The following is a 9,906-nucleotide window of genomic DNA, read 5'->3' as shown; positions in this document are numbered from 1 at the left end:
CAAAGATATACCACAATCACATACAAGTTTTCAGGTTGCAAAACTGAAAACACAGACTTAACCACAGTACTGAACCTTAATTAATAACTTTTATGAGCAAATATGTCACCTTATTCTTATACGAGCAACTGTTGTAAATTTCACAACTACGAACTGTGGGCCAGATGAGACCCGTACTTCCATTTTATGCAGCGGTTGGCCGACGAAAAAAGGCTCTCTTTGACAATGTCAGCTGACAGCCCAACTCACTCTGATTGGCTCAGAATGTCTGGTGACTACATAAACCACTGTGATTGGCTTAGCCCCAATTTTAGCACAGGGCCCAAATCGCTCTGATTGGCTCAGCAACAATATCAGCTGACGGCACACAAAGAGAGAGAGACTCTACTTCTGGCGCATAAGGGAAACAAAGCATGAGGATGGCTTGTTATTTTCGTTTCCCATCCACAACAGACTGGTACTATCCACGCTTTTTCTCACTGCAATTCCAAGTTGGCCAGAGAAAAACGTTTAACTTTATCTCACTTCGTATATGTTTCAGATCCAATTGAGAATGCAAATGGGTTCAGCTTCCGTCGCCTTAACGGTCGGTGAAAAAAGAACGGGGAAAATACTTTCAATTTAATCTCTTGCTTTGACCTTGATATTGTCGTTTAAGTTCAGTTTTAAACACATATTTTCCTAGAAAGCCTTAACTGCTATATTAGACACTATATAAAAAAGGCGTTTGCTACAAAGGTATACATAACAACTTGTTCTTCACTTAACTTTGTTTCCCAAAAACGACCGTTCAATGACCTTTTGACACTGTTTTTAACAGCATGCAGTCCTTAGTGTTTAACAATGCCGTTCAGGCTAATTTATACATCATTTAAGTACTGATTCTTGAATTGATTTGATCAACGACGTTTTGCCTGACATAAACGAAACCGAAGTACGTATATCGAGTTTAAATTACGTCTTAGGGGTAAAAACTGAAAATGCGCGTGATAACTCAATAAAACGACACAGCATTGCTTTTCCAATCATCCAAACGACTGTCTCGTAAAACGTATGTCCGGACGTCAAGCTGAGCACTCCCGCTCTGCCGCCTTAATCGTAAACCAGTGAATTCCTCCCTTGTGACTTATATCTGACTGATAGCGTACACATTTTATGGGATGTAAAGGCATGTGGCAAAATTGTAAATAATAAACGAATACTCTGCATAACTACGTTTAGTGCGAAAACTTTTTTCAATAGAAATGTATGTCACGGTAAAACTGAGTTTAGTGCGAAAACTTTTTTTAATAAAAATCTACAGCAGTTTGCCGAAAACGGTTTTGATAGGCCGTCTCCGCGTTGCATCTAATTTATAGATACGAAATTTGGTGTCGATTGGGCAAATAATAAGAAAATGACAGGCGTGCCTCGTCATGAAACGCAAGGGCACGAACGCTCGAGCGTCAACGGCCAAACTGAGTTCAGTGCGTAAACTTTAATAAATAAAAATCTACAGCAGTTTGCCGAAAACGGTTTTGATAGGCCGTCTCCGCGTTGTATCTAGTTTATAAATACGAAATTTGGTAGCGATTGGGTAAATAATCAGAAAATGACAGGCGTGCATCGTCATGAAACGCAAGGGCACGAACGCTCGAGCGTCAACGGTCAAACTGAGTGCAGTGCGTAAACTTTTATAAATAAAAATGTATGGCCGTTTGCCGAAAACGGTTTTGATTTCATCGGCTCGTGAAAACCGTTAGATTCTATCTCAGTTTGTTGGCGTTTGACAACCAAAAACTTTTCTTATAGCAACGTGATTCTGTCGCGTGGACGGTCGTGCTTCCCACGAAAAAAAGATATGACGTTCACTTGACAATTTTGTTTCTCCGACATGAATAAACAAAAGCTTTGCCATCTGTTTTTGACTGTAAGTTTAGCTCGTGTAAAACGTTTAATTGTATCTTAGTTCCTTCGTTTTTTAGAGCCGATAAGGAAGAGGTCACTAGCCTTTCAAATGCCGAGGGACAGCTTAATATCAGGAGTGGCTCCAGGGCTCGCAGTTAAAACATAAGAAAATACATGTCCGAAAAAATAACTGCGTAGCTTACTTAATATTCAAATTTTGCAAATCAATGCATGCATTTGTAAACGTTTACAAAAATTCATAGTGTATATGATCCTTGACGTGCCAACCAAAGCAGGGTTTTATGTGATCCACTGTCCATAACATTTTTTTCGTTCTCCAACCGCTGTTTATTTACCCGCGTATGACGTAACATTCAACTCGGTATGATTGTTGCACAGTGCTTCGAACTCAAACGACCTCCGCAAACACGTTCACGGTCGAGTGGCTCAAAGTATCAGCTGAAGGCACAAACTGCGTTGATTGGCTCGGCCAGAATATCAGCTGACGGCACAAACAAAGAGCGACCTACTTCTGGCGCTATAGCCAAACAAAGCATGACATTGACTTGTTATTTTAGTTTCGATAACTTCAACAGCCTGGCTCTACGCACGCATTTTCTGACTGCAAATCAAAGTTGGCCAATGAGAACCGTTTACATTTGTGTCATTCTTTCGTATTTTAGAACGAATCACGTACGTTGGTGACCTTTGGGCCCGCGAAAAAAGTGTGATGTTCGATGGTCACTTCCGTTTTGCTAACATGAACGTAACGAAACTTTGCATGCCGTTTCTGACTGCAATTACATTTCGGCTCGTGAAATCCGTTAGATTCCATCTCAGTTTGTTTGGCGTTTGACAGCCAAATTTTTTTTAAATAAAAATCTACGGCAGTTTGTCGAAGACGGTTTTGATAGGCCGTCTCCGCGTTGTATCTAGTTTATAAATACGAAATTTGGTGTCGATTGGGTAAATAATAAGAAAATGACAGGCGTGCATCGTCATGAAACGCAAGGGCACGAACGCTCGAACGGCAACGGTCAAACTGAGTTTAGTGCGAAAACTTTTTTTAATAAAAATCTACAGCAGTTTGCTGAAAACGGTTTTGATAGACCGTCTCCGCGTTGCATCTAGTTTATAGATACGAAATTTGGTGTCGATTGGGCAAATAATAAGAAAATGACAGGCGTGCATCGTCATGAAACGCAAGGGCACGAACGCTCGAGCGTCAACGGTCAAACTGAGTGCAGTGCGTAAACTTTAATAAATAAAAATCTACAGCAGGTTGCCGAAAACGGTTTTGATTTCATCGGCTCGTGAAAACCGTTAGATTCTATCTCAGTTTGTTGGCGTTTGACAACCAAAAAGTTTTCTTGTAGCAACGTGATTCTGTCGCGTGGACGGTCGTGCTGCCCACGAAAAAAAGATATGACGTTCACTTGACAATTTTGTTTCTCCGACATGAATAAACAAAAGCTTTGCCATCTGTTTTTGACTGTAAGTTTAGCTCGTGTAAAACGTTTAATTGTATCTTAGTTCCTTCGTTTTTTAGAGCCGATAAGGAAGAGGTCACTAGCCTTTCAAATGCCGAGGGACAGCTTAATATCAGGAGTGGCTCCAGGGCTCGCAGTTAAAACATAAGAAAATACATGTCCGAAAAAATAACTGCGTAGCTTACTTAATATTCAAATTTTGCAAATCAATGCATGCATTTGTAAACGTTTACAAAAATTCATAGTGTATATGATCCTTGACGTGCCAACCAAAGCAGGGTTTTATGTGATCCACTGTCCATAACATTTTTTTCGTTCTCCAACCGCTGTTTATTTACCCGCGTATGACGTAACATTCAATTCGGTATGATTGTTGCACAGTGCTTCGAACTCAAACGACCTCCGTAAACACGTTCACGGTCGAGTGGCTCAAAGTATCAGCTGAAGGCACAAACTGCGTTGATTGGCTCGGCCAGAATATCAGCTGACGGCACAAACAAAGAGCGACCTACTTCTGGCGCTATAGCCAAACAAAGCATGACATTGACTTGTTATTTTAGTTTCGATAACTTCAACAGCCTGGCTCTACGCACGCATTTTCTGACTGCAAATCAAAGTTGGCCAATGAGAACCGTTTACATTTGTTGTCATTCTTTCGTATTTTAGAACGAATCACGTACGTTGGTGACCTTTGGGCCCGCGAAAAAAGTGTGATGTTCGATGGTCACTTCCGTTTTGCTAACATGAACGTAACGAAACTTTGCATGCCGTTTCTGACTGCAATTACATTTCGGCTCGTGAAATCCGTTAGATTCCATCTCAGTTTGTTTGGCGTTTGACAGCCAAATTTTTTTTAAATAAAAATCTACGGCAGTTTGTCGAAGACGGTTTTGATAGGCCGTCTCCGCGTTGTATCTAGTTTATAAATACGAAATTTGGTAGCGATTGGGTAAATAATAAGAAAATGACAGGCGTGCATCGTCATGAAACGCAAGGGCACGAACGCTCGAACGGCAACGGTCAAACTGAGTTTAGTGCGAAAACTTTTTTTAATAAAAATCTACAGCAGTTTGCCGAAAACGGTTTTGATAGACCGTCTCCGCGTTGCATCTAGTTTATAGATACGAAATTTGGTGTCGATTGGGCAAATAATAAGAAAATGACAGGCGTGCATCGTCATGAAACGCAAGGGCACGAACGCTCGAGTGTCAACGGCCAAACTGAGTTCAGTGCGTAAACTTTAATAAATAAAAATCTACGGCAGTTTGTCGAAGACGGTTTTGATAGGCCGTCTCCGCGTTGTATCTAGTTTATAAATACGAAATTTGGTAGCGATTGGGTAAATAATAAGAAAATGACAGGCGTGCATCGTCATGAAACGCAAGGGCACGAACGCTCGAACGGCAACGGTCAAACTGAGTTTAGTGCGTAAACTTTTATAAATAAAAATCTACAGCAGTTTGCCGAAAACGGTTTTGATAGGCCGTCTCCGCGTTGCATCTAGTTTATAGATACGAAATTTGGTGTCGATTGGGCAAATAATAAGAAAATGACAGGCGTGCATCGTCATGAAACGCAAGGGCACGAACGCTCGAGCGTCAACGGCCAAACTGAGTTCAGTGCGTAAACTTTAATAAATAAAAATCTACAGCAGTTTGCCGAAAACGGTTTTGATAGGCCGTCTCCGCGTTGTATCTAGTTTATAAATACGAAATTTGGTAGCGATTGGGTAAATGATAAGAAAATGACAGGCGTGCATCGTCATGAAACGCAAGGGCACGAACGCTCGAGTGTCAACGGCCAAACTGAGTTCAGTGCGTAAACTTTAATAAATAAAAATCTACAGCAGTTTGCCGAAAACGGTTTTGATAGGCCGTCTCCGCGTTGTATCTAGTTTATAAATACGAAATTTGGTAGCGATTGGGTAAATAATAAGAAAATGACAGGCGTGCATCGTCATGAAACGCAAGGGCACGAACGCTCGAGCGTCAACGGTCAAACTGAGTGCAGTGCGTAAACTTTAATAAATAAAAATGTATGGCCGTTTGCCGAAAACGGTTTTGATTTCATCGGCTCGTGAAAACCGTTAGATTCTATCTCAGTTTGTTGGCGTTTGACAACCAAAAACTTTTCTTATAGCAACGTGATTCTGTCGCGTGGACGGTCGTGCTGCCCACGAAAAAAAAAAGACGTTCACTTGACAATTTTGTTTCTCCGACATGAATAAACAAAACCTTTGTCATCTGTTTTTGACTGTAAGTTTAGCTCGTGTATAACGTTTAATTGTATCTTAGTTCCTTCGTTTTTTAGAGGCGATAAGGTAGAGGTCACTAACCTTTCAAATGCGGGGACAGGTCGTTAGTGACGACCGGCTTTTTTTGCATTAACGTTCGTGCCCGCAAAAAAGTATAATTTTCGCTTGTCATTTTCGTTTTGTTAACACAAACGTAACGAAACAAAACTTTACATGCCGTCTCTGACTGCAATCCCAAGTTGTCTTGTTGAAAACGTTTGATTTCCTCTTAGTTCGTTTATGTTTTATAGCCAATAAAGCAGGGCTACTCAATTAGTCTTATCTAAGGTCCCGATACAAAATCAACGAGGTCCGGCACTTCTGTCAGTTATGCAAATCCAGCATGTCTTTGCCAATTTTGTTTGTAATTAGTCGCGGTCCAACATAAACAGATCTGTTCAGGCCGAATGTATGTCAGCAAAACAAAAGCTTGTATCAGCACTAAACGCTAATTTACTCTGTGCGATAGTATATTTGGCACAACTGCATACACAACACAGTGTAACTAATTTTCTACGATCACTTTTGCAATAATTAAAAATTAAATTTATTACGTCACTGATAAAATTATGCGCAAACAATCGTCGTTTTGTTAATTCTTTAGTGAAATAATGACCATTTTTCATCACAGTTGCACAATCTGACCTCACTTAAGATTTTGCAAAGGCTTATGGGGATAGCCGAGCGGTCCGAAACCCTCGAAAAATCGTAGCAATGATTAAGTAATTAATACGCAAATGATAGCTAACATGAACGTTACGAAACTTTGCATGCCGTTTCTGATTGATATCCCGAGTTGGCTCGTGAAAACGGTTTGATTTTATCTTAGTTCGTTTATGTTTTATAGCCAATAAGGCATGCTAATGGCGTTCTGTTTCTGTCGTGTTAGCGGTCGTGCTCACGAAAATATTTTGGTCGATTGTTATTTCCGTTTCACTAACATACACAAACAGGAAATTCGCAAGCTACGTCTGACTGAAATTCCAAGTTGGACTGTGGAAAACGTATAATCGTATCTTTGTTAGTTCGTGTTTTAAAGCCAATAAGGTAGGGGTCACCTACCTGTTTAATACCTCTCAAAACTGGATTGTTGCAAACCAATGCATATGGTTTGTAAGTGTTCACGATAATTAACAGTGCGTATAATCCTTAATGGACTAAAAAGGCAGGGTTTTATGAGATCCACTGGCTACAACAGTTTCTCGTTTACCAACCGCTGTTTGTTACGGCGCCTATGACGTAACAGTCAATTGTGATTGTGGCGCAATGCATCTGCAGAAGCGACCTACTTTATTGCGATAAACGGTCGTGCCCACGAAAATAAATGTTATGTTCGCTTGTCATTTCTGTTTCGCCTAACTGAACAAACTGAAACTTTACAAGCTGTTTCCGATTGCAATTCCACGTTGGTTGGAGAAAACCGTTCAATTTTATCTTAGTTTGTTGATATTTTAGAGACGACGTTGTGGTACCCGTTTAAAGACAACTTTGATCAATGAAAACTCAATTTATCTTCAGCAATTAACGTGCAAATTGTTTACTATATTTGACCAATAAAACCAATGACTTCTGCGCTTTTTATGAAAATCTATCAACATTTTCTCCTCAGACACTTCAAAAAGTTATTTTTTACGTTTTCGAACGTAAAGTAGCACCTTCCCACATCAGTTACGGAGAAACTTTTCAAAATCGCTTTCACAATTTTCTTCATGTAACGATTTCAAGCTTTACTTTTTAACTTGAAAATTTTTGTGTTTTGAACCGAAGTCTCACCCCATTTTGTTAAAATCACCTACTGTAATCGAAATGACAAATATTATCGCATTTCGTCATGATTTCGTGACGTCATTATATTTGTTTCGTCGTATTTCATGTCAGTTTGACCAAAGCTAAATTGCATGACGTCATTAATTGACATACAACAGTTTTCACATTTATGCCTCTTTAGCACATCCACGTGGACGATAATCAATAACAAATTTCGTTTTCGAAACAAATTTGCACGGCCCACAAACTTCGTATTTCACCGTTATAAAAATTCGTTACCATTATAAAAATTCGTTTCCTGCCGTTACGACGTTTCGAATTCGCATAATGCTGCGTCAATCAAAAACTTTATCATGTCGTTCAAAAGTGACGAAAGTCTTGTTTGTGGTAAATCCCAAACGCGCCCTTTATTTGCGACGGAAGCATTGCTTTAATTCATTCAGTTTTATCGTTTTTTTTAGGGAAGTCTGGGGACATATTCAGAACGTTGTTTTGCAGTAGTATCAGGAAAAGCAACAAAAACGATGATCAACAAACCGTTTTTGCATTTATGTACCAGTCATACTATGAAAAATATGAAAAAGCTGGCGGGTTTAGTTAAGAAGCGAAGACAGGAAGTCATGTATATCATGGGTTTACTTACTTGTGCATTGGAAAGTGTAACAGACATTTTGCATCATATGACAATTCTTTTTGCAGCAAGAGACACAAAGCAAGCAGAACAGAGTTGGCATTATTTAAAACAAAAAAAATGCACGTGAAACTATTTAAAAGAGCGGTAAAAATTAAACAGAAGAAAGAGAAACCATTGAATTTGAGGCAGATCAAGTGGAGGGCAATCCGTTTACAGATTATTTTGGTGAGGTTATAGAAAAGGCAAAATTGTGTGTTTTAAACAGTGGGCAGGATAACGAATTTTATTGTCCTGAATTAATGAAAAGTTTGTCAAGTACACACTTCCCAAACTCGACTTGTGGTCAAGTTTGATGCTTGGGAATGTTGGTCGACACGGTGAAACTCAAGTTTATAAAGGTTATTCTGACTTTTACAATGAAGTGCAGAAAAAAAACTGAGCAGAATTTTACCAAAGACAATCGAACGCAAGGCATTATGGAAAAAAGTCAACAGGAATTAAAAAGGACTAGGTGTCAAGAAAGAATATTTAAAGGCTTACATGAGTTTGCACAAGTTTATGCACACAGTCATCTTGGGTTGGTTCGCGAGTACAAAGATGGTATAAGGATAGGTGAAAAGAGAAAGCGAAAACAAACAGCATCAAAGGAAGCTGAAGAAATGTGGCAAAAACGAAGTAGGCCCACAGCTCCATAAAAAACCATGGGAAAGTATATGCAATCTGCCGCAGTGTCTCTGCGGGACTGCTTAGGCTCAACAGTTCAGCGAAAGGACGATGCAAAGAAGAGAAATGAGCGTCAATTAACAAAAGGTTTATGCGAGCACGAACAATCAGGTTTAGCTCGGCGCTGTTGTGCAACAAAGTGGGAAACAAAGTTTTCTTTAACGTCAGATGACTTGGTGGATGCAAAAAGGAAAAAAAATGGCTTGGTGATAATCATATACACTCAGCAATGAACATTCTTTCTGAGCAGTTTCCTCATATTGGAGGCTTGCAAAGTTAATTCGCGTTTTAGGTTGTACGGACACGTCCCCTATTTACACACCTCAGCAAAAATTTGTTCAAATTATAAATGTCCAGGGCAATCACTGGGTTACTGCGTCAAATGTTTTTTCAGACAATGACTCCACTGTTTTGATTTACGACATTGATAACACAAAATACAAGATAGAAGAACAACTCCCCATTTCAAAACCTATTACCTGTAAAAACAAAAATATTAATTGTGTTTTCCCTAATGTGTCTCGACAGAGAGCAGGATCAGGAAACTGCGGTCCGTTCGCGATAGCATTTGCTGCTGCGCTTTGCATCGGTATGCGACCTGAAGACGCGGTGTTCACGGAGGCGAGTTTGCGCGAGATGATTGGAAAGTGGCTGGAAAACAGAAAGGTTTGTCCGAACGATATAATTTCTGGTCGGGCAATTACAAAGCGCATCAGGGACTCCTTTGAGATTCCAGTTTACTGCAAGTGTAGGTTAGCTGACAACAAGCAGCTTTATACTGAATGCGGCAGATGTAAGGAATGGTACAACTCTGGCTGTGTAAAGGTAAAAATAATGTTTGTGACAAAAATGTAGTCTGGTACTGTGACAAATGCAGTGTACAAAACGTTTAAATAAAATTGATTATTTAATAGTTAATATTTCATATTAAATATTATCAGCCATATTAAATATTATCAGAAATTCTTGTTAAGAAAAAAGAGAAACAAAAAACATAGTAATGACTCTGATATGGTCCGGCCTTCACGAGTTGAGCGAGTCGTAATTCGGAAAACCGGAGGTGTACTCGTTACGCGAGGGAAACCAACGGACATGTACTGCGCAACCAAAGA

The 9,906-nt window shown here is 39.6% G+C and overlaps 1 pseudogene; it reads left to right on the top strand.

Annotated features, from left to right (window-relative positions):
- The first annotated feature begins 7,739 nt into the window (after nt 1-7,739).
- Nucleotides 7,740-9,649, top strand: LOC145219537 (uncharacterized; annotated as a pseudogene).
- The last annotated feature ends 257 nt before the right edge of the window (nt 9,650-9,906 follow it).

The sequence above is a fragment of the Phallusia mammillata genome, chromosome 3, assembly GCF_965637545.1.
Source record: "Phallusia mammillata chromosome 3, kaPhaMamm4.hap1.1, whole genome shotgun sequence".
Classification (NCBI taxonomy): Eukaryota; Metazoa; Chordata; class Ascidiacea; order Phlebobranchia; family Ascidiidae; genus Phallusia; species Phallusia mammillata.
The sequence above is the reverse complement of the archived record's forward strand: the minus strand, read 5'-3'. Positions and strand labels throughout refer to the sequence as shown.